The sequence below is a fragment of the Pinus tabuliformis genome, chromosome 1_2, assembly GCF_031772625.1.
Source record: "Pinus tabuliformis cultivar Carrire ecotype Pingquan chromosome 1_2, CPIR1, whole genome shotgun sequence".
NCBI classification, from domain to species: Eukaryota; Viridiplantae; Streptophyta; class Pinopsida; order Pinales; family Pinaceae; genus Pinus; species Pinus tabuliformis.
In genome coordinates this window covers 1,136,864,668-1,136,891,710 of record NC_142298.1, presented here as the reverse complement: position 1 = coordinate 1,136,891,710, position 27,043 = coordinate 1,136,864,668, and the positions used below count along the sequence as shown (strand labels likewise).

The 27,043-nt window shown below is 40.1% G+C and overlaps 1 pseudogene; it reads right to left on the bottom strand.

Annotated features, from left to right (window-relative positions):
- The window catches only part of LOC149210178 (endoglucanase 24-like), a 49,493-nt pseudogene that overhangs the window by 6,257 nt on the left and 16,193 nt on the right, over positions 1-27,043 (bottom strand).

Genomic DNA, 27,043 nt, shown 5'->3' with positions numbered 1-27,043 from the left:
GAGAGAGAGAGAGAGAGATAGTATATTTACAACAAAAGTCAACACTTTGACTTATCCAAATAAGAGCATATATCATCTTTGAGCAGATGATACATGAGATCAGTTGAAGACATGCTGCTTCAACTAATGCTCCAAGGTGACTCCTTCACCTATCATTGTGTTGCATGTCGTCATCATGCTGCACCATGCTGTACCCATAATCACAATGCTAGACCTTATGACCATGCTGTACACATCATACTTATGCGGTATTGTTGTCCCGGTGTTTAGCACTGTTGTACCTTGTGCCACTGCTGCACCATGCTGTCACCCTTGTGCTTGCTACACCATTGCTGCTTTGTGTACTTGCTACACCAAGTACCATACTGCTGTCCCATCATTGTTCTATCTCATCATACTGCTATCCCAACATCTTACAATTGTCCCATTGAACATTGCTGCACTATATCATTGTTGTCCCATCATCTTACAACTGTCCCATTGAACATTGTTGCACTAAATCATTGTGTACAACCACCAATTTGGCTCCCACTGGCTGCCCAACAATCTGGTCCAAACTGATCCTCAACACCTACAAGAAATGTCATAGACAACATACCTTAGCTCACTGTTTTGAGGTCTGCTGCAACGTAGGTATGGTTAGGGCATATCATAGTCCCTTTGCCAACCTTCTTTTCTGCCCAGATTTGCTCCAAGGTGATGCGACTGCCCTTCCTTATGGGGATGAGACCCTTCATAATAATCCTGGGCAGTTCTAGCCTTTACAAGGTTCACGACCTGCCCTCACAGCAAGCCTCCATAAATTTGCAACAAATTGGTTAAGGGTTTGCCCGTCCTCTAAACAATTGATGTCGCTGCCCTTCATTACAATAATTCGATCACCTGAGATGGCCTAAGACAACCCTTCAAACCTTCGTTGGAATGTTGCCTTAGTTGTGGCCTAGCCTTCCCTTTATTCGGCCTGTTACAAGAGAGAAAAGTCCTAAAATACATCCATTTATGACCTCCTTCATCTCCTCCTCATCATGATGTCCAGAATCTCCTCGACCTTCTTAACAACCTCCAAAACCCATGTTGTTCTATCCTCTTTTTGTTGCGGCTAAAGCAAAGAATGTTTAGGGTGGCTGAACAACTTATAGGGCAGCTTCGATCTGGACAACGTATAGCCTTGTGTCCACCATAAGAGTTGCCCTCCATGTAAGCTACCACATTAGGACATAGAGCCTTCTCTTCATTGCCTGCATCTAGATCTAGGGCATGCCTTTTCTATGACAACATTGAGTTAGGGCATCCTCTCCTTAGGGCTCTGTAAATTCTTAGGATCTCTTCCTCCCACCAAAAACCCAAAGACAAGTGGAGAGGAAGAGAACACAAAAAGTGTGTGTTAGAAATGACTCTCAAGTCATCTCCTTTTATACTAAAATGTTGAGCACATGTGGGGTTTATTTGGTTGGTGGTCGACCTTGACGAATTGTCCCATAACAAAAATAAATTCATATCTCCATGAATACTTATCATAATCGGATGATCTTTAGATCAATCCTACACCTCTCTATGAGAGGGATCCAAAAAAAATATTAGCTTCCATAAATAATATGACCCACATGGAGTTTGACCCTAGTTGCCAATTTTAACAATACCCCGTAATATAATGTCAAAACTTGTTGATGACATGCACTACTGCTAGGAATTATTTCTCGATCATTATGTAGTTGAGCTCGGCTGGAGTCAATTTTTTTCTTATGTAATAAATAGCATATGGTTTCCTATCCTCTAGCTAGCCCAAAACAACACCTACAACAATATCAAATGCGTTTGTAGCTATGTGAAACGATAGTTCCCAATTAGGTCCACGTAAAAATGGAGCTGCTGATACACAACATTTCAGCTTCAAAAAGGCCTGCTCACACTTTCCCGTCCACACAAATTCCATATCTTTCATAAGTAAAGAGAACAATGACGATGCAATTTTTGAAAAATTCTTTATAAACCTTCTGTAATACCCTGCATGTCCCAAGAAACTACGTACCTCTTTTTGTGTCTTGGGAGTTGGAATTTTACGATTACTTCTATTTTAGTAGGGTCTACCTTGATCCCATCAGCAGATGTCCTAACACGATCCCTTCAGTCAGAATCATGTGACATTTTTCGGTGCTCAAAGCAACATTAGTCTGTATACAATGTTCCAACACTTTTTCTAAATGAGCTAATTTTGTTTCAAAAGCATCACCATAAGGTGTAAAGTCGTCCTTGAAGGTTCCTAGACAATCATTCAACAAATCAAGAAAAATTCCCATTATTGCACTCTGAAAAGTTGCTGGCACATTGTAGAGTCCAAAAGGGAGTACTATGTATGCGAAAGTTCCCCAAGGGAAAGTAAAGGTTGTTTTATCGTGGTCCTCTGGGGAAATATGTATATGGTTTTAGCCACTATACCCATCTAAAAATGACAAATTTAGTTTCCCAAAAAGGGTGTCAAGACCCTGATCTATAAATGGTAAAGGAAAATGGTCATTTTTAGTGGCTTTATTGAGTTCTCAATAATCTACATAGGCTTTCTATTTTGCATTCTTCTTAGGAACAATGACAAGCGGAGACACCCATTAACTGTCAGATATCGGATAAATAAAATTAGCATTTAGGAGTTTTTGTAATTCTTCCTTCACTACTTCCTTCAGTGGGGTTCATGTCACGTTGCGGTTGTCTAACTAGTTTGCAACCATCTTTCAAATAAATGTGGTGAGTGCACAGGTTGGGATGAATCCCTTTCATATCCATGTAGTCCCATGCAAATTCCTTTTTGTATTTTTGTAACAACTGTAACAACAATTTATTTTGCTTAGCAGTCAGGTTGGGATTAATGTTCAAATACTTTCTTGGTTCTATTTCGACTAGACTGTTGTCAGTATGCAGAGTGGTTCTCATTTTTTCTAAGTTTATATCTTCTACCTCCTCTTCCTCCTTTGAATTTTCAATAGAAGCGACAAAAGGCGTGTTACTAATAAAACCATTAATGATATCATCTTCTGTCTCATCCTTGAAATACTAGGCTTTTCCAAGAGTGAGGAGCGGTAGGGAAAGATCTGATTCTGGTTCAAATTCATCCCACCAGGGATTGTTCAAATCCATATTTGGTTTTGCTGGGGGGTAAAGGTTAAGGTTCTTTATAGCCTAGCCATTTGAGATCATCATAGATTTAGATCTATATCCTATAAACAAATTGTAGTGGCCAGCCAAGGTCTTCCCAAAATCAAAGGATGTCCCCCTAGGTTGGATTTAGTTTGTAAGATAAGAAAATTAGCCGGATATCTATAGGAAGCTATTGTGATTACTATGTCCTCTAATACCCCCTTGGTTTTAACACGATACCTATATGCTAATTCAAGTACGGTAGGCGTATGTCTAAGTCCATGTAGCCCCAAGGTGGTAAAGAGGTCCTTTGTCATTACATTAATGGCTGCCCCAAGATCAATCAATGTATTAGTTATGGGCTGGCCATCAATATAAATAGTAACCGTAGGGTTTCCTGGATCATTATACTTGGTTAAAAGAGGCTGAGCAGTCATTAATTCAAACAATTTCCCCATCACGTGTATAGTAGCAGGGTCCTTAGGCTTCCTTCCAGGTTTCTTAATGCACAGGTCTCATACTGTTTTGGCATAAATAGGTACTTATTTAAGAGCTTGCAGTAGAGGAATTTGTACGTGCAGGTTTTTCAACTCCCTAAGAAAGTCGGTTTCGGGTTGTGAGGTCATTCCAATATTAATTAATCTATGGGGATACGAAGGATCCTGAGTCATAACAACTGAATCAGTTGCTACAGGAGTATCAACCTTACTCGAGTTGGCTATTACAGGAGCAACAATTCTTCTCGGGTTGGCTATTACAGGTGTAACAACCGCCTCAAGATCTATTGTACCTTCTTTGGAAGGCTCACATTCCTCCTCGTTGATGATATGGGAATGATTTGGTTTAATTACCTTACTTGACCGTAGTTGAATTTCATTAAGTCCGATGGGAGTGATAAGGTAAGTATGGAAGGTAGTCATAGCCTCTATGCTTTGGGCTGCTTTATTATTCAGGTTAGGATTAGGTTGCACAGGTAATTGGGGTCGCATAGGCAGTGTAGGAACAAGAGTTTGGAAAGGGGGCAATTGTAGCTGTTGCTGCATTGGTAATCCAGATGAAACTGGACCTTGCACATTCCCCCCCCAGTTCTGATTCCAAGGATATGATTGAGATGGAGGATATTGGATACATGGAGAGGGGGACCATTGGTTCCAGAGTGAAGGAAGCTATGTTGGAGGAGTGGAGTATTGCCATGGATATTGCTGAGCTTTATATGCATTATTCCACGAATTAAAAGAAGAAAAAAATCTTGGGACATACATGGGGGTCGTCGCTGCCATGGTCTCCTGGGTACGATGATATAAGAGGACTGGACTTCTTCACTCGTTTTCTAAGTACTGCTTTCAGGGAAGCTTCGGACATTGACCTGTAGAATGTTCCAGCTCACAAATATTGCACAAGCTGATGTTGTTCATTTCACTCCCTCAAGGGATGTTTGTTCTGGCAATTCAGACAGAACAAAGCTAGAGGTGTATCAACTTCTCCTTGTGCCTTCTTGATCTGTGTTGTCGTTATCTAAGCAAATAGAGTACTAATGATGTCGGTTTTGAATTTTTCAAATAAATTCCCGATCTTTGCTCTGGTTACTCCTCCACTTGCAAATTTTTGTATTCGGGCAAAGGCATCTCGGATTGTGCTTCTCCCCTTCGACGATCCTCTAGAGCATCTTAGACAGAGCTTTACTATCTCGGTGAATGGTTCCTGAGATATGTCCCCCTTCCCTAATAGATTCAGGGTATCAAGGTAGTCATCCCTCATTCCCCTTATGAATATGGTCTTCAAGGTCTCGTGATCTAAATCACTGTGTTTAGATCTCTGCAAATTATACTGAAATCTCTCCACATAGTTTTCCAGGATTTTGTCCTCCTTTTGTGTCATCCTGAATATTTCCTCTCTTAAGTCCCTGGTTCTGCAATAGTCTTGATACTTTGATAAAAATGTCTCCTTCATGTCGCTCCATGTTCGAATAGAAGAAGAGCCTAACCCCATGAACCATCTCAGGGCTGCTCCTTTTAGAGTAGTAGGAAACAATTTTAATTTCTGAGCTTCTGAAACATAGTCATAACTCCTGCACAAGAAATAAAAGTCAAATAAGAAGGTGTCAAGATCTTCTACAGTCATTCCTTGAAAAGATGGTAAATATGACAAATGAATGTTTTTCATGGGAGCCTCACCTCTCATATCCCCAATTGGGAACTCAAAGGTGGTGACAATAACATCTGTTTTAGTGTTGTTGTTATTTTTGTCCCCCATTATTAACCCTTCTGATCCTTGTTGTAACAGGTGTTCTTCAAACCGTTCTTGTGATTATCTTGTTGGTGAATTTCGTAGCTCAGGTTGTTTCAGGGCTAGTTGTTTCACTGCGCTACTTGAATTTGGATATTGATAAACCAACAAGTGTTCTCCTATTTCAAGCTTCTGATGTTCCCCTTAATTTTCCCCTTGCCCTTCAGTCTTAAGGTTCTGTTTACTAGCTTCCCTCTGCTGCTCCTGAATTGGATGATTAGTCTTGTGAGTGTTTTCGCTAGCTTTAGAATGGTATGGTCACGAGACAGAGAAATCAGAGGCTTCTGCGCTTGTTATGGGAGTAACAACTTTTTTTGGCCCTATTTTCTTTCCGTCCTTTTGAGAACTTGACTGTTCTTTTTATGACCTTGAGATCAGTTCATGGATAAATGTTTTCCTTCCCAAATCTACACTCTTCTTTTCCTTTTTACGACCTGCTTTTCCTGTGACTAATTAGAGTGGGGATTGTTTTTTGTATTTCTATAATTCCTACAGTTGCACACATGGACCCTATGTGTATTAATTCACACCCTAAGTGTCTCAGTCTTCGACAGTGGTGAGCCCGCCCAGGTATGTTAGAGCGATGCACAGGTTCTTACCTCTCGTCTTACCCCCCAACAACTAAAGCGCTGAAGACATTTTTTAAGAAAACTAAAAAATGCCACACCCTGTGTGCCCTAATGATCACAATGGTGAGCCCGCCTAGATATGTTAGAGCAATGCGTAGGTTCTTACCTCTCGTCTTACCACCCAACGACTGTGGACTAGGAACACTCTATCATCAAACAACTTCGCTGACTGTATCGTTAACTGCGATCCCCGACAACAACGCCAAATGTTGTTCTATTTTAATCAATCCTAATTGACCAAGACTGCAACCATTTAATTGTCAAACCAGGGTAGGTCTGTTGTTTCAATGGAGTTTTCACTATCGGTGCCGATACATTATAGCCAAGAGTGAAAACAGAAAACAATAAAGAATGTCGCTAAATCAATTGCAGAAACTAAATCATTCATGCGGAAATTAAAACACTCTATATAAATGAAATCACACTTCACAATTACCATATCAAAGGCACGCCACATACTACATCAATAACTACACCAGCTGGTCAACTACCATACTCCTAATCAAATCGGTGTTACAACATAACATAATTTTGGAACTGAAGCAGATATATTCTACAAATTATATAGCGACAACAAAAAACAATACAAGTAATAAAGGAAAGAAACAATAATATACAACTACTCTACCGCTGCAGTGCTTGCTAATGAGGAGGGCCCTTCCTCCTTAGCAGGGGCGTAGGAATGAACACAAAATTAGTTAAGGAATCAACTTGGAAACAACAACAACATCACCATAATGTCTTTGAAATTAAGACCAATTAAAAGTTACAAGATAAAAATAACAATACTCTCTATGTCGTCCCCCGTTTTTGAGTGATTAAGTTTATCTTATAATCATTACATACCCAAAATCGGGAATAGATTAGTCATGAGAATTTTACGATTCTCATGTTGATCATAAAATAGAAATTGTTATAACCAGTTCCTAAATACGAATGTTATTCAAATACATAGGTTACGATCGTCACCACTTGGATTTGTCACTATCTAAATAAACAATTCATAACTTCTAATAGCTGTTGTGTGGAATAGTACCCACGACTTGCCAGCTACAGTGTAACAACACCTTGTGGTCAAATAACGGTTTGGGATATAAGAAAAATCACTGGATAACATCAACCTTGTAACGAAACCCGAGGTGTAACAACAGTAATCTGTAACAACAATGCGGTGTAACAACAATACTTATAACAACATTGTGGTGTAACAACAAGATCTGTAACCACAATTTGTTCCATCTTGCTCTTAGACCGATCATCGCGGTTCTTCATTCCATAACCTCGTCCTTGCGAGCGACACCTAAAAAAGAGGAGAGGATCCAAAAGAATTCTCCAATGCTTACCCCTGTTAGCTATAAAAAGGAATATTGCATCGTTGTATCTAGCAAAAATGGAAAAATAACATGATAGTAAAATAGGTTGTCCATAATAAGGAAAAAGGCAGTTAACATGTACAATTATGTTGGTCTGGAGGGAAAAGGGTCAAAACCGGGGAAAGAAAGTATAGGAAATAGGTATAAAAACTACACCCAATAGTATCATAGCTACAAGTGGAACATGAAGAGCAGTGCCGGTAGATCTAGCGCTAAGCATAAGAGGGAAATCGAAAAGCTGTAGGAGGCAGCAGTTCGAAACCCTAGAGGGTTTGTGCAGTGCTTAGCTAGAGGGTTGAAATTTTGAGGCAATCTCTCTCTAAGAAACTCGACGAAGAGAATGGATTCTAGATTGAATTTTTGTCGAGGCAGAGGGAGTAACGCTGAAGCCTCAACGTGAGGAGAGCTGGTGGGACGTAGATTTTTCTGTAGGTAGTTTGCTGGGCAGAAAATCGTCAGAAGAGGAGAAGCACGATTAAGGGAATTTTTTCCTCAGAGAATTCTTAGCCAAGGAATTTGAATTCTCTAAAGTTGAGCAACAGCAAGGGGAAACAATTTTACTAGCTCTAGCAGGGAGTGCGTAGGTTAGCCCAGTAGCAACATAGAGAAGAGAGGAGGTCATTTGACATTTGTGGCAGAAATGGAAACTAGTGGCTTAAGGGATCAGGACGGGTTGGACAGAGCATCCAACTACGTCATATGGAAGGCTAGAATGTCATTCCTTCTAGACGAGCATGCCCTCAAAACATATGTTGATAGCGTGGTGGTTGTGCCTGCAAATCCACATCCGCTGGAGAAGTACAAATAAAAAATGGTGAAGGTGGAGCGTGTGGATCCATTCCTCACGAAGCTTAAGGAGACTTGTGATGAATTTTCTGTTGCAAGGCATACACCTCAAGATTCAGAGTTGGTTAGACTGACCCTCAATTCTCTATTAGATGAGTGGCAAGTCTTTGTCTAGAGTATCCTGGGTAGAGCAACATTGCTGAATTGGGATGAGAAGTGTGCAACTCTAAAACAACGGGAGATGAGGAGAGATTTAGTTAAGGTCAAACTTGACGGAAGCAACAATAGTGGGTCGAAGCCCAAGGAGGAGGAGGATAATGCATCTCTTGCATCGAAGGGACAATCAGAGAAGTAAGGACGTAAGAAGGACGTCTTGAAGATCAAGTGTTTCAGGTGTGGTGAGATGGGTCACTGCGCTACTCAGTGTCCTCTCAAGAAGAATGACAAGGATGAGAAACACGATCCCAAGGCTGTGGTCACGAAGATCGAAGAGGAGGATTTCGCCATGACATCCGAGATACCTTGAGGAGGGAGGTGGGCTGATTTGGAGCTATAGTTCGAAAGAGTTACAGATGGGCAAGATCCTTAAGGATTCCACCTCTTGGATCAATACTTGCTACAGTAGCCCAATTTTGCAGTAACAGGATGGACTAGTGTCAGATGGTGCCGAGGAGTGTCAGGGAGACAGTTGTAGTGGACAGGAGTGCTAAAGATTGAACAACACAAGTAGAGTTGATAACAGTGTAGATGGCACAAAGCAGAGGTCAGCAACAATGCAGTATATTCAGAGGGTCAATGTAGAAACTAGCGACAATCAGACTCCAACATTCACATGGTATCGTATTGAACACAATTAGTTTAGTAATTTTGGGTGTTTTTCCGTTGTTGATGGAGTAGCAACAACAGTTTGCAGTGCAGTGGAAGTTGGAAATGGCAGTGGTAGTAGCAACACAAATGCAACACTTGAGAGGGAGATGTAGTACGGATGTAGTGTTGGTAGTGGAAATGTCAACAAAAGTATAGTTATAGTAGCTTTGTAGTGGTTGGTGGAGAGCATGTCAGACATCAACAGTGTAAAGGATGATGCTTCAGAGTTACAACAATATGCAACAACATATATTTCTAGAGCACATTCCTCGCTAAGAGTGAGTGTTGATTTGGGGTAGAATCAAATGTGCTCTAGGCCTCAAATTTTGCAGGGAGGCTTGAGTACATGTATTCCAAAGAACCTAGAAAATGTTTTGGGAAATTCCACCCAAAGGAAATTTTATTAAAATAATTAATATTTTTTAATAGGACCCTAAGTATAAACTTAGGAAATAAAAAATATTAGTGGGTATTAATCTAATTGTGGGTGTAACTTCTAGAAGAAGACGAGGATCAAGCTAAAATGATCTTAGCCATTGATTAACTCTTAATCTGGGTCGTTGAATGTCAAAGGAAAGATTATTTAAAGGAGCTTGAGGGTCATTTGGAAAACACACCAAGAGATCAAGAGATCGAATTTGTGAAATGAGAAGTTCACAGGAGGAAGTTCTAACCGAGGATATTTCTTGCAGTTGAGGGGCAGTGATAGCATCTGGAGAGAGAGAGATTTTCTCAGCTGGAGAATCATCAACAGAGAGAGGCAGAGAGTGATCCAAAAACTCTCACACAGAGGTTGACACAAGGCCACGCAGAGGCAACACAAAGGGTGAGAGGGAGTTCGAAATGTTGCTAGGCAGAGTCAGTTTCAGAAGTCGGGAGCAGGGGTGTGAGACTGAGAGGTTGAGAGCAGTGACTCCAGGCAACAAATCTATCAACTGGCTGGGTGACGCAGTGCCTAGAGGTGTTTGACGCAAGGATTGCATGAGGACTGTGCAGAGGCACCTCATCGAGTGTCCGGATCAACCAGATTTTTCTCAGTGATTGTGTGAGGTAATTTCACAAATATTTCAGCCAGTATTTCTCTCTCTGTAACTAAATAACCCTTGAGATATTCCGAGATGTATTTAAAATTTTCTACTGCTTAATAATAATAAACCCTCAGAGCTACTGCATCGATTTTCTTGCATTGGGTTTTTCTGGGGACATTCGTCCAAAAATAATGGTGTCATTTGTGTTGTATTTTCTTTCTTGCTCAGCTTTTGTTTCCGAATAATATTTAATTTAGTGAAGACTGCAATGTATATGTTTCGATATTTGCCGTAGGAAACTGCAAATAATTTGGTTGATTAATTTAACAAATAAATGAAACATTATCAATTGTCGCAGTAGGGATTCCAGTTGAGGAATTTTCACACTTTGTTCTATCCTCTCTCTATCCACTCTCAACTACTCTGCTTTACTATAGAACAAAATGCTCTAGAATAGAATCAAACCCCTTTTCCTCTTAGTGGCTTGGTTATAGCACAGTCTGATAGCCAATTAGGGTTTAACATTGACCCATTTAATCCTCAATGTGAGTTACAACTTGACCCTTCTAGAGTTTTTTTTCATAGGGACCACATGTCTAGCCCCTTTTCTATGAGTAATGGGTGTTGACATGATATTTTATCGAAGTATGTGCTGGATAGGCCAGTGAGTGATTAAGCTCCACAATGGAAAACTATTTCATTGATTGTGAATACACTCATAGGGTAGGTACGAGACAATTTTGTGTTGGTAACTTATTAACAGAAAGTAAAAAACTAACAACTAATTACTATTTTACAAACATAATCCCGAAGGAATAATGAACATTCTTGAAAGAAAACACAACACAATAAAAAATTAAATTATAGAGCATAAAATATTTAACAATAACACACCAGCTCTCACACACCAATTTAATCAATAACTCCACAAATCACTCCTTAATTCTCTCAACAATCATCCACAGATCTCTCGTTTATCATTGCACTAATTTCTCCATAAATGTCTCACTAAAAGCAACAACTTTAATTATTGAATATTTGACAAATGATCCATTATTCCATCATTTCTCCCCTAAAATGATCATTTGGAAATATTCCAAGATCATCTCTGAATTTGCAGAACTTTTCCTTAGACAATGCTTTGGTGAATATATCAGCCACCTGCTCATCTATTCTGCAGTACTTGATCTCGATCACTCCTTGCTGAACTAGATCCTGAACAAAATAATACTAATTATCAATATGCCTGGTCTTCTTATGAAAAACTGGATTCTTGGTCATATGAATAACACTTTGATTATCACACATCAACTGAGTGGGTTGCTCTTGCTATTCATGTAGATCCTCTAGAATTCTTCTTAACCAAACCACTTCACATGCTATTGTCGCTTCCGCTTTATACTTTTCTTCTGCTGTCGAGAGAGAAACTGTAGGTTTCTTATTAGTACTCTAGGAATTTTTTGCTGAACTGATATGGAATGAATACCCTGAAGTTGATTTCTTGTCATCCAGACATCCACCCCTATCTGAATCTTCATAACCAATCAACCTGAAATCTTCTGTAGACCTATATACCAAACCATAACCAATTGTTCCATGCAGATATCTTAAAATCATCTTCTCTGATTTCCATTGTAATTCTTTGGGTTCTGCCATAGGTCTTGATACCATACTCACTGCAAAAGAAATATCTAGTCGAGTTGTAGTTAAGTAGATCAAACTTCCAACCAATTGACTTTACAAAGTAACATCAACTGAACTGGAGTCATCATGTTTGTATAACTTCAACCCAACTTCCAAAGGAGTTGTCACTGACATGAAAATACCATCTTCCTTCTGCCAAACTTCAATGCCCAAGAAATAATGAAACTCGCCAAGATTTGTCATCTCAAACTCAGAAATCACATGTGACTTAAGCCTTTGAAATAGTTATGTATTGTTCCATGTTTAGATCAAATCATCAACATATAAGACAACTATTAGAATGTCTTGTCCTGATTGAAAGATATAGAGATTGGGCTCATAAAAACTTTTAACTAAGCAATGATCCTGAAAGTACTTATCAATTATTGAATACCACGCCCTTGGCGCTTTCTTAAGACCATATAAGGCCTTCTTCAACTTATAAACATAATCTTCTTTTCCTGGCACTTCAAAACCTTCAGGCTACTCCACATACATTTCTTCATCCACATAACGATTTAGACAAGTTGATTTAACATCCATTTGAAAAATTGGCCACTTGTACTATGCGTTTAATTCAAGAACCATCCTCATTGTATCCAACTTTGCCTCTAGGGAAAATGTATTAGTATAATCAATTCCTTCTTTATGTGAATATCCATTTGCAACTAAATGGGCCTTATACTTATCAATTATTCCATTTGATTTATACTTTGTTTTATAAACCCACTTAGTTCCAATTACATCTTTTCTCTTTGGTAATTTGACCAAGTCCTATGTATCATTTTTCACCAAGGCATTCAATTCTACTTCCATAGCTTCATTCCATTCCTTCTTTCTTGATGCTTCTACATAATCTTGTGGTTAATTCATTTTCATTACTTGTCCCATAAGTGCATAATTCACAAGAGAAATTTGAGATCTAGTAACCCTTCTTTCAAAATTTCTATCCAACATACTTCTTTCTGAATGACCCCTTTCAAGCCACTTAGGCTTCTTCTTAACTTCATCTATCTTTAGTGACTTGGAATTTGATTCATCACCAATATTCAAAACATCTTTCCTCAATTCAAATTCTACCTGATGTGGCTGATAGATTCCTTTCTTATCAAGCACAACATCTCTGCTTATTATCACCTTCCTTGCCTCTGGATCAAACAACTTGTAATTTATTGTTTCAGTACTATATCCAATAAAGATGCACTTCACACTCTTATCATCCAATTTCTTCCTCTTTTCCTTAGGAACATGCAAATATGTTGTACAACCAAAGACTTTCATATGTGCAACACTTGGTTTGTATCCTGACCATTCTTCTTATGGAGTCAAATCCAACACTACCTTTGTAGGAAATCGGTTAAGAGTGTACACAAATGTGTGTACTGATTCACACCAAAACTCATTTCCAAGTGACTTAGTTTTTAACATGCTCCTAGACATTTCAACTATGGTCCTATTCTTCCCCTCTGCAACACCATTTTGTTGAGGAGAGTATGAATTAATAAACTCTTGCTTTATTCCATTCTTCCTGCAATAATTCAAAAGATCATTTGACTTGTATTCTCCCCCATTATCTGTTCTTAGGGTGAGAATTTGTAGACCACTTTTCTTTTCAACTAAAGCCTTAAACTCAAGAAAATGAGAAACACTTCAGACTACTCTTGCAGAAAAGAGACCCGTGTCTTCTTAGAATAATCATAAATGAAAGTGAGAAAATAGCATGCCCTTCCAAAAGACAGAGTCTCCATTGGACCACACAAATACGAAGTCACCAACTCTAGACGTTCTCTAACCTTCCATGTTCTATCTAAGAAACTTTCCATATGTTGTTTCTCAAAAATACATTATTCACATACATCATCATCCAACTTGATATAAGGAAGACCATTCACCATGTTCTGCTTTCTTAACAACACCAAACTCTGAAAATTTGGATGTCCCATCCTATAATGCCAAAGCTTACTATCTTCTTCTTCTATTGTATTCAAACTTTGTGAATTACTTGAATCAAAGGAGAGGTTGAAAATTCTGTCTTTAGTCATTTCACCTCTTGCTACAACTACATTTTTATTCAACTTATCCATGATTAAGCATTCTTTATTATCAAACACTAACTTGTAGTTTTTCTGCATCATTTGTCCTATTGAAAGTAGTTTCTTCTTTAATGTTGGTGTCAACAAAGTGTCCTCAATTAACTTCTTCTTTCCATGTAATGTTGTATTGAAATTGTGCCTTCCCTTTCACTTCAGACACACTATCATCACCAAATATGATTTTTCCAGAATAATTCTCATTGAGTTTGGTAAACAACTCTTCTTGAGATTTCATATGATTTGAACATCTCGAATAAATATACCATGCTTCACTTCCTTCACTATGTGCCATCAAACTTGAGATGAATTCCTAGTTTCTTCAACAACTATATTAACACCCTTACGCTCCATATCTCGCATTTTTGCATAACAATCTCTTTCAAGATGGCAAAATTTTTGGCAATAATAACACCATGGTCCTCCACCTCTTCTTCCATTTCTGCCTCTTCCTCTAAATTGACTGGGATTCCTGCTTCTACCTCTCAAAGGTGATGCATCTCCTTGTGAACTTTGCTGATTTTTGTTTTGATTCTGATTAATTTTGACCCCTACTCCTTCCTCTTCCTCTATGCTTTGCAGAAAATGAATGTTCTACTTGCTCATATGGTTGATTCTCTTCAACAGTTAACAAGAATCCACTTAATTCATCAATTTTTATGGTATTTAAATCTTTGGAGACCATAATACTCGTAGTGACCATTTGAAACTTAGGCATAACACTTCTTAAAATATTTTCAATTAGCCTTCTTTCTGGAACATCTTCACCTAATGACCTCATATGATTAACAAGATCTTGCATTTTTGTGATGTAATAATGAATGGATTCATTACTTTGCATATGGGCATTTTCAAAATTCCTCCTTAATGTTTGCAATTTAGTTACAACAACACCTTCATATGTGTTTTTTAAGATATCCCATGCTTCTTTAGATGATATTGCACCACCGATTCTTGGAAATATAGATTTTTCAAGAGCGTTGCCTATAAGTGAAAGTGCTTGATTATCTTTCTTAATAAGTTCCTTAAAGAGATTTCTTTTCATCATCACTTAATGATTTGAATTTATCAGGAGAAGGCATAATGTATCCATCAATTACAAGTTCCCATAAATATTTAGTGATGAATATAGCTTGCATACGTTTTCTCCAATAAAATTAGTTTGTACCAACAAGTTTAGGCAATACAATACTGCTTGAGGCCATGATAAGATGTTGTAGTGGCTGCAACATGCTCAAAAATTTTGGCTTACATTTAATTTCGGAGCCTCCCTTGATTTTCTACTTACGCACTCGAGCCCACCTCGTGGGCTCATGTGAATCTTTTCACCCACCTTGCTTGACCATTCAACCGACAACTTTTGCATGTTGGTAACAATGTCTCGCTTGCGACCATGTTCTGGTCATACACAAGGTTTCTGCTTCATGTGTACGTCTTGTGTTCGCTATGTAAACATCTGTCACGCTCACACATAGAGTCACATACACTGTAAAGCAAGGGTCGTCGCGGTCGTCCAACAATCAATCACAAGCGTCGCGCTTGTCGTTCACACCGTCAATCAGTGATGTTGAGCATGTGTGTTTGGATGGTTTGAGTCGTCTCATCGTTAAGTCATGTGAGTGTGTGTTTGCAAGATTGCGTATGCACATTTTCACTCACTCACAGACTTAATCGTTTTTGCTGAAGTTCTGACGATCAGATCACTCTCTAACAGTTGAACCTTCACGCTGCCATCGACTCGACCGATTGTCACCCAAAATAGCGCATAAGCACCCAACAAGCTATTTCAAGCTGCGCTACCCAAAATGATCAATCAACCCTCCCATTGGTCAACCAAAGAGTTTGACTAGGCAGTCACCTTGGGACTGACTCCCATCAAAATTTGCGCAGAAGCTGCATACCATGCTCGGTCCGCTGACTGACAAAATTGTGTAGACAGGCCGGAAAGACACCAAATGGCCATCCCTGTCTCCCTTAGAAAATTGTGCATTTTTCTCAGCAAGCCACCAGTCAATAGACAGATTGCCCACCTGGAAAAATATGCAGATTTCATAAGCAAGCCCTTTGTAGCCTAGCAGTCTGCTTAGCTCAAAAATTGCACAGAGGTGGTCAACAGGTTAGCCTCCTAACATTTGCGTCGTTTTTCCTCTCCAAGAACTGCGCATTTTTTACTGCCAAGCTCCTTGCAGCTCACTGCTGGCTCCCTCCAAGAACTGTGTAGTTTTTTCCGCCAAGTTCCCGCTGCCTGCTCCCTCTAGAAATTGCGCAGATTTTGCCTGCCCAACCCTCCTGCAGCCGAGACTCTTGCTCCCAAAAATTGTGCATATTTTTCCTCTAGCTAAGTCAAATCCCGCAGACAGTCACTGCCGATTCAAATTTCCCGTCACCATCTCCTACTGGTTTTTGTGCAGTTTTCACCAGAAGTGCCCAGAGCCCGCATCCTAGCTCAAAACTTGCTTCGCGCAATTTTTTAACCTTGTCTTCTCTCCTGGTAACCTGCATCCAAAACGATCATGCATCATGGTGGACTAGGAGGTTTATGGATTTGATGTCGTCTCGTCATGAGTGACTGTAGATACAGGTACACGAATAAACATGGTGGGATGATGGATGGGATGAAAAAAGGAGTACATGCAAAATGACATGTTCATGAATAGACAAACAAACGATGCATGCAAAGAGATGTGTTCGCAAATGAATGACCATGCAAAGATGTGTTCGTGGACGAAAAAACATGTGAAGATGTGTTCGTGGACGTGCGGACGAATGAACATACACTTTTCACGAAAGGACGAACATGTCAAGCATGCCAATGTACAAGCAAGGAGAAATGTGTGAATGCAACATCAAGTGAATCCAACAACCATTGAAGACTCCGTGAAACTTTCCATGCAGAGGTAAAGTCGTGACACAGCATGAGGACATCCATCACCCAACAACACTGCAGCTCGACATGCACACCAACAACAGCATGAATCTACCAGCACTGTCATGTCAAGTCTTGTCATGAGTTATGTCGTCCACATCACTACTGTTGGCCATATTGTTGATCAATGTAATGTAACGTGGAAGTCTAAAAGACCCACTTGTCATATGAAGATTCATGTAAAGTTGAAAGGTCATGTAAGTCAAATAGTCATGAGGGAAGTTGAACAGTCATAGGGGTTAGTTCTACCCTTGGCTATAAATATCCCTCATTTATAAATCCAAAAGACCTTTCACCTTGGCTCCTCTCACAAAGCCTTGAGATTCTGTAATCTTCCCTTGAGATTCTGTAATGGTGTATCGATGTGTCTTGGAACTTTCGCTTAATTCAGAAGCCTGCTAAGAGGCTAGCACGCTTTGACACGTGTTGTAACTGTTGTAAGATTTGTCTTGAACACTTGTAATACATGTTGCTTTAACCTGTGTTTAACACTTGAATTCATTTAGTTGTTATAATACATATATTAATGAAAATGTGTTGTATAAGTTGTTAATGTTATCCTGCTCGTGTTGGTTACCTCTCGGAAATCAGAGAAAACTTTCACGTAAACTCGCTATAACGGTCGTCGCACTCATGCAGATTGTTCGCTGAGTGTTGTATGTGCTATCTTCCCTTATGTTTTGTGGCTGCCACATTCATGTGGATTTCTCCTCCGAAAGTTGTGCATGTCCTGTTGTGTTATGTGTTCCAAACAGAGTTGGCTTCCTTCCATCTGACTTGGGACTCACTACCACTCTCTCTCTCTACGGTGAAAGAAATTTGCCACAAGTAACACTACCAATCACCAAACATGCGAACCTCGCTACTCGAAGACAAAGCAGACCAATTTCCTGTGCTGAAAAGCAAGAGCTAAGGCAAACATTTAAGATAATGGCAATCGAGCCATCATATCGGATGGGACTCCCATACCAAATGGTGTGAGGTCTAGTTGGGACTTCATATCGAGGTGATCACCTGAATGTTGGCGAGTCTAGCACTATCAACATTTCTAGCGCTAGAAGGAGGGCCTCTAGTTGTTTATGGCTGAACGTCTTCTCACACCCACTCATCAACCTTATGTTCAAGGCAGTAACTTGCACTCCCTCTCACCTATGCGCGACTCTGAAGTTGGTTACTCCTCACCCCCTACACATGAACACAAAATTCCATATCACGACCTTCGCTTTGTCCATCCCATCACCCGTCAGTTCACGAAAGCAGTGGGATTGATCCCAGGAATACAACATCTTCCATACACATCAAGGAAGTCAAAAACCACTCCCATAGGGGTTGTTATATCATCAGTGGAAGAAGCCGTCCTTGCCACACTTGAAAGTCTAGAAGAAATTGTTGAAGACAAAGAGGAGCCTTTGATATTTCGACAGGGAGAAAGAGACACACTCATGATCTTGGGCTTAGACTCTGGTACGGGAGGCAGAGGGGAAGGCAACAAAAGAGGCAGAGGTGAAGATGAACCAATAGATTCAGAGACAGAACCGTCAAATTATGAAGAAGAGGAGGATGACGAAGAAGAAGAAGACATCGCTGACAAAAATTTGGAATGGATGACTCAGAGACCATTGGCCATCCCGGGTAGAGCATAGTCAGGCAGAAGATCATTTGGACAACTTCAACTTACAGCTGTAGACCCTTGAGGTACAATAAGACGAAGTAACATGTAGATTGTTTCCATGTACCTTAGATGGTTGCACAACTGCATGGTATCACAACCTTCTGGCCAACTCCATATAGAACTAGAGCGTGTTCAAACACATGTTTCTAGAAAAGTTTGCTGATGACAAGACCCTAGCCATGTTGCTCAAAGAATTGGGAAGCATGAAGATGGAGGGGAAAGAAAAGGTAAAAGACTTCAATCAGAGGTTTCTGTGCATATTAAAAAAATTTGCAGCAGAAATGAAACCTCATGACTCCATCATTGTTGATTTCTACACATCCGCACTACTGATCAACATTATGCAGTTCGTCAAGCAAGCTGCGAAACCTACGTTATTGGAAAACTGCGAAGAGGCAATTGTTGTTGAGAAAGACCTGCATGCGATTGGAGTCATCAAGGATGATGAACCAAAAAAGGACTCTAGGGACGCGAGTAGGAAGTCCCAGGCGGTGGTGAGAAAAGGTAGAGACAAAGAAACAAGTGATATTGAAACCCTCACTTGCCTCGTCAAGAACTTGATATCAGAAGTGTCTGAGCTTAAAAAACGAAAAACAGACACGTCTGCAAGCAACCATCCGCTCAGATAGAGACAAGGAAGCATGTCATTAGGAAGCCACTGTCTCCTTGCTCGAACATTGTGCGAATCCTGAATTATGTTCATTTCGTGAAGATGGTCACTCAAATAATTCTTGTTCAGATTGGAAGCGAGTTGCAGACTCAATATACAATCACGCAGTTGACGTGGAAAAAAATATGTAGGAACAACCAGGAGACACGGATAATGACGAAGATGTTTCATCTAATGAGGCATCAAGCTCTGGGGATGTGGTAAACATGTATTAGTGTTCGCAAGCAGCGCTGAAGATGAACACCGAGAAACAGCCCCGAAAGGAAAATTCCTATTACAATCTCAGAAGTAAGGGGGCTCCCCCTACAGTTGGGGAAGTGCAAGAAAAGTTGAAACTGCTGATGAGGAAGGTTGATCCACCAATCGTCCCAAAGCAGAAAACACAAAGCAAGCCTGGTAAGACAATGATGGACAAGATTACATCCATGAGCAGCAAACTGCGTAATACTCCGCCGGACAACATGATCACTAGTCTTACAACAGACACCTTGGTGAGTCTACCCCCTCTAGATTACAATATTGTGGATGACATGAAGAAAACTCGCGCGAACATTAGTTTTTTCGAGTTAGCTAAGATCCAGAGTCAGCAGGACATCCTACTACGCACACTGGTACAAACAACAATGGACATCATAGCCTCTACTAGCAAGGGAGCAAGCACACCTCCCATATCAGTTTCAATTGTGTTAAACACACTCTGGATGGAAGAAACAAACTCAGGTTTCCCTCCATTTATGCTATCATTTGATATTTTCCACTGTAATGTTCACAACTGCTTGTTTGATTCTACGCGACAACCAACATCATGCCACTCTCCATTGCCAAAAAGATCAATGCGCAATGGAGCAAGACATCCACGCAAATCATCCAACTTGATCGAACATCTATACCAACCATTGGTGAACTTTGAGATGTGATCATCTGACTATCTCACAACGGTCAAGTTCACCAGTTCATCACCATTGTTGTTGTAGACATACCAGAAGCGTATGGCTTACTACTTAGCAGAGACTAGTCCAGCAAGCTGAACAAATACTTTGCTACGGACTGGTCGCACATGTGGCTTCCATACAAGGGTAAAAAAAATCAAATCCAGGTGTTATCCAAGATGTATATGAGGCACAATGTCATTCCCATCAATGGAGAAAATGAACCATTGGCCTTCATAGAACTTATGTTTGGCAACTGCCTCCTGGAAACAATGCTGGGGTGTTATCCTACACTGTTCATTTTCTCCATTGATGGGAGTGACATTGTGCCTCATATACCTCTTGGATACCACCTGGATTTGATTGCTTTTACCCTTGTACGGAAGCCACATGTGTGACCAGTCCGTAGCGAAGTATCCGTTCAGCTTGTTGGACCAGTCTCTGCTGAGTAGTGAGCCATACGCTTTCGGTATGTCCACAAAAAAAATGTTGATGCACTGGTGAAATTGACCATCGTGAGATAGTCAGATGATCACATCTCGAAGTTCACCAATGTTTGGTATAGATGTTCGATCAAGTTGGATAATTTGCGCGGATGTCTTGCTCCACTGCGCATTGATATTTTTTGTAGGTTTTAACCCCGTACATAAATTACCTGCATATGAATTCTAAAACACAAAAAATAAACAATGCGAGAGCATAACACGTAAAACACATATACAAAGATTTTCCCTTCGATCCGAAAATCGAGACTACCAACTTTTTTTTTTTCATTATATTCCTTTCAATGTTACAATACATATTTATACATGTTGAAGCATCCAATACCATGGACCGAAAACCATCATGTCCAAAACCATGGACCAAAAACCATCGGGTCCAAAACCATCTGCGAAAATCATGCACAAAACCATAGGTAGGTCTGCCCAACCTAATATAGGGTCCAAAAACAAATTTTTCTGGGGCACTGCCCTGGATCCCATAGAGTGGGGTTACCTGCACCCCTCAAACCCCCTATGAGCCCCCCCCGCTACACAATCAGCGCAACGAAGGAGGGGCTCCGCTCCCCGGTTAACTACGTGGGCTAGTCGTGGAAAGAATATAACATAACCCAACATTCTCCCAGTTGTTGTTTTCTTTCCACCAGGGGCCATAAGAGATCTTAGTCATTTATCTAGCCCTGCAACACCCATTGTTTCTCTACACCAAGAGAACTTCTCAAAGCTCACAAATTTTGTCAATGCATCTGCAATATTCTTTGAAGTGTCCACTTTTACCAACAACACCTTTTTGTCTTCTATCATATCCCTCACAAAGTGATACTGAACATCAATGTGCTTTATCTTTGAATGATATGCAGGGTTCTTTGCCAAGAAAATTGCACTTTGGCTATCACAGTCTATCCTTATAGCTCCATGTACTAACCTCATACTTGAACATAATCTCTACAACCAAACTGCTTCCTTGCTTGCATGAGTGGCTGCCATGTATTCTGCCTCTGTAGTTGATAGTGCCACTATAGATTGTTTCTTACTCATCCAACTGACTGCACCTCCAAATAGGTTAAACACATACCCACTTGTAGATCTTCTTTGATCCAGATCTCCAGCTCAGTGTGAATCAACAAAGCCATGAATATCCAATACGCTGTCCAATCTTGGTCTCCCTTGGTAGCACAAACCATAATCACTAGTGCCACGTAAATACCTGAAAACCCGCTTCACTACTGTCCAGTGCTCCTTCCCTGGTTTTGACATAAACTTACTCAATACTCCCACTGCATGTGCAACATATGGTCTAGTATAGACCTTCACATACATCAGGCTACCGACTGCACTTGCATATGGAACACGGGACATGTCCTCTTCCTCTTCTTGTGCCTTGGGACACTGTTCAACAGATAACTTTACACCTACAGGAATAGGAACCTTCACCGGTTTATTATCCTGCATATTAAACCTCTGAAATATTGTCTCGACATACTTCCTCTGGTTTAACCAGAGCTTCCTCTTTGTTCGATCTCTTTTAATTTACATGCCCAAAATATAGTTTGCAACACCAAGATCTTTCCTGTCGAATTTGGAGGACAAATGGGTCTTCAAATCCTGGATAATTTCTTTGTCATTTCCAACCAGTAACATATCATCCACATACAAGACTAGATAAATAATATGGTCACCAATTAATTTAAAATACACACAATGATATGCTTTGCTTCTGGTGAAGCCAAGTCCCTGTATAAATGTATCAAATTTCTGATACCACATCCTTGGTGACTGTTTTAACCCATACAGAGACTTCTTTAACTTGCATACTAGTTCTTTCTTACTCTTCACCACAAAACCTTCAGGTTGCTTCATGTAGATCTCGTCTTCCAGATCTCAATGAAGAAATGATGTCTTCACATCCATCTGTTCTACCTCAAAATCAAAAACAACAACAACATATAAAAGTAATCTAATAGAAGTTACCTTGGCAACAAGAGAAAAAATATCACCAAAATCAATTTCTGGCACCTGGGAATAACCTTTTTCTACCAACCGAGCTTTGTATTTCTCCACCTTTCCTTTTGCATTTGTCTTATTCTTGAACACCCATTTGCTACCAATGGGTTTCCTTCCAGCCGACAACTCCACCAGATCCCAAGCCTCATTTTTGTGCAAATATTCCATTTCATCAACCATGGCCTCTTTCTAGAGTTTTCCATCCTCTGAATCTATTGCTTTCTTCACAGTTCTGGGATCATAATCAATAATAGATAAAGAAAAATTTGAATAGAAAGTAGATGGACTAGACCTTTCTGGCTGTCTTCTTTCTCGAACTTATCTTCTCACACCCGGAGTTTGGGGCTCTTCATCTTCTGATTCCTCCTCTGTTGTAGAGTCTAACTCTTCCTCCTTTAGCTCAAACTCTATCTTCTCAGGTTCCTCTGGTTGGACTTCATGTTTAATAACATCTTTCACCTCTCTGAACACCACATCTCGGATGTACACAACCTTCCTTATTACTGGGTTCCAAATATTATAACCCTTTAAACCATCCTTATACCCAATAAAGATGCACTTTTTAGATTTACTATCCAACTTGGTTCATTTCCCCTTTGGAACATGTACATATGCATTACATCCAAATACCCTCAGATGCGAAAGAGAGGGTTTCTTACTAATCCATACCTCTTGTGGAGTCTTATCCTCCAACGCTAATGAAGGTGATCTATTGACCAGGTAACATGTTGTCTCCACCGCCTCTGCCCACAATTCCTGTCCTAACCCAGCACCACTGAGCATGCTTCTTGCCCTTTCCATCAACGTCTTGTTCATTCTTTCTGCAACTGCATTTTACTGAGGTGTATATGGAGTATTTTTCTGCTGTGCTATACCACATTTCTTACAGAGTTCTTCAAATTCGTTACTGCAAAACTCTCCACTGTAATCTGTCCTCAGCACCTCTATCTTCTTCTTTGTTTGGTTTTCCACTAGAGCCTTAAATTCTTTAAACCTGACAAAGACTTCAGATTTCTTCTTAAGGAAATATATCCATGTTTCCTTGAGAAGTCATCTACAAATGATACATAGTACATAGACTTACCCAGTGATGGAACCTTCACAAGTCTAAACACATCACTGTGCACAAGCTCTAATATCTGTTTTGCCCTCTTACCACCAGAGGGGAAACTCACCTGATTCTGCTTCCCATATACACAATTTTCACATAAATCAAAATCCAGAGAGCTATTACTCATATCTTCTACCATACCTTTACCATGAAGTATTCGAAGGCCCTTCTCTCCAATATGTCCAAGCTTTTGATGCCACAACATGGTCTTTTCTCTAGAGACCACTAAATTTTTTGCTCCATTTTCAGGAACCACATAACTGTTGCACCCATCAACAACAGTGCTCCCTTGCAGCTTGTACAGAGTTCCAATATGAACTCCGCACATTAATATCAGTGCTCCTCGAACCATCTTGTAGGTAGCCTTCTCAAACACTATTTTTACACTTGCATCATCCAACTTGCTTACAAAGATCAGATTTCTGGCTAATGCAGGAATATGCAGAACACTCGGAAGTGTTCTAACCCTTCCACTTTGCAACTTCAACTTTATTTTTCCACGACCAACGATTCTAGCCTTCCTGTCATCCCCCAAGAAGACATCACCACCATCATATTTTTCATACTCGCAGAACCACTCTCTATGGGGAGTGAGGTGAAAGGATGCACCTGAGTTAATCAATCATGCCTCATGATCTACATGTGTACTTGAAGAAGCCAAGTACACATCTCCACCTTCATCTTAGGTGGTTTTTGCCTCTACAGAAGGAGCATCATCAGATCCCTTTCCTTTTTTAGGAGCTTTAGATTTATAGTCCCTTTTCTAGTGTCATTCCTTTCTACATTTCCATCACACCACCTCTACAATTTTTCCTGGAGATTTAGACCTCCCTCTAGATTTAGATCTCCCACTCAATGACTCATTTTTGTTTCTGTTCTGGGACCGTCCTCATACAGACAAGGGATCACCATTCTGGCTCTCCATATTTTTACGTCTCATCTCCTCCGTAAGAAAGGATGAAACTATTTCATCAAACTGCAAGGAAGTTGCATTGCTACCTATTGCAATAACCAGACTATCCCACGAATTTGATAGATAATACAACAAACTAATGCACCTATATTCATCTGAAATTTTGATATCAACAAACGATAACTGACTTACCACAGTATTAAACGCATTCAGATTCTCTGTCATCGAGTCTCCATCTTTCATCCTCAGGTTATACATCATTTTTCGTAGGAACGGTTTCTTCACCATAGACTTAGATTGGTACAAATTCCCTAGCTTGTCCCACAAAGCCTTCGTCATAGCTTCCCCTGATACATTCAACAATATTGAATCTGAGACACATAATCGTATTGTGCTCTTTGCCTTTTGATCCAAATTCTTCCATTCTTCATCAGACACTCTTGTTGGTTTGGTACCCAGATCTACCGCGATCAACTGATCTTTATCCACCAACAGATCCTCCATCTTGAGTTTCCACAACTCAAAACTCTGACCATTAAATTTCTTGATCTCCATATTTCTACTGTTTGCCATCTTCTTTCACCACCAAAATCGATCTCACAGATCTCCCACTGAACAGGCTTTACCATAGACCCGAGCGAAACCCCTCAGCAACAAAGGCATCCCCTTGAAGCCAAAACAACTCTGATACCAATTGTAGGTTTTAACCCCGTACAAAAATTACCTGCATACGAATTCTAAAACACAGAAAATAAAAAATGCGAGAGCATAACACATAAAACTCATATACATAGATTTTCCCCTGGATCCCAAAACTAAGACTACCAGCTTTATTTTTCATTATATTCTTGTCAATGCTACAATACATATTTATACATGCCAAAGCATCCAATACCATGGACCGAAAACCATCGCGTCCAAAACCATGTGCGAAAATCATGCACAAAACCATAGGTAGGTCTACTCAACCTAATATAGGGTCCAAAAACAAAATTTTCCGGGGTGCTGCTCTGGACCCCATAAAGTGGGGTTACCTGCACCCCTCAAACCCCTTGTGAACCCCCCCCGGCTACATAATCGACGCAACGAAGGGGGGGCTCCACCCCCCTTTTAACTCTTCGGTTAACTACGTGGGCTAGTCGTGGAAAGAATATAACACAACCCAACACATAGTTGGGTCTCCTTCCTTTGGCCAACTGATGGAAATGAAGCATGTACAGTATATTGTAGCAATAGTAGCGGTAGCAACAACAGTAGCAGTAGTGAAAGTACGTCAAATGGTTCGTGTATAGACGAGTTGTGGACCATGTATTTCGACAGATCAAAGACACATGATGGCTCGGGAGTCGGGTTTGTTTTGATCGACCCAAACTACAAGATACATTTGATTTCGATTCATTTGGAGTTCGAGTGCATGAACAATGTTGCTAAATATGACACACTCGTGTTGGGCTTGCAGAAAGCCATTAGCCTCAAAGTGGTAGGTGATTCAGAGATAGTGGTACAACAGGTACGTAGCACCATTCACTGTTTATCACCGCATCTCAAAAGTTACCAGCAAGAGGTATGGCGACTAACCTCTAACTTCTAATCATTTAACATCATTGTTGTACCCCGTACACATAATACATCTGCCAACACTCTAGAAAAGATAGCCTCTAGGATGTCAATAATCAGGGATAGATTTAATATTGAAATTTTATATAGACCATCTATCCCAGATAACATAACTAACTTACGCGTGTTTAATGATGATCAAAAGATACTACATTTCATGGCCAATGCTGACACCTTCAAGGATGTAGCGATAGACGAAGACGAGCACGAGCAATCTCTGCAAGAAGAAGCTAGTAACAAGAAAGGCCACCTCATCCCTAAGGGAGTGATGTCATTGGAAAAGATTTATGACTTGAAAGAACACTTTCAGGGGCTGAGGAACAGAAAAACAACTGTTCCACCATGATGAACTAACTAATCAACTTGGGAACAGAATAGGATCCGAAGTTCGTCAATATCAATACGTGTTGCATGTAGCATGAGAAACAAGCTTTTGTCCACTTGTTCAAACAGTACCAGGATGTGTTCGCATGGACGTATGATGATCTGAAAACTTATGACACGTGAATAATCCAACACATCATTCTGATCAAAGAAGGGGTCAAGCCATATCAGCAGAAGCTGAGGAAAGTACATCCGTCACTTGAACCCCTCATATAGAAAGAGCTCACCAAGCTGTTGGATGCATGGATCATATACAAAGTTTGTCATTCTACTTGGGTTTCAAACCTTGTTCCTGTACACAAGAAGTCTGGGGAAATCTGCTTGTGTGTTGATTTTCGGAACGTGAACCGCGCCTCGAACAAAGACAACTACCTCGTGTCATCTATGGACCACATTTTGCAAACAGTATCTGGGGCACAGATGTTTTCCTTACTCGACGATTTTTC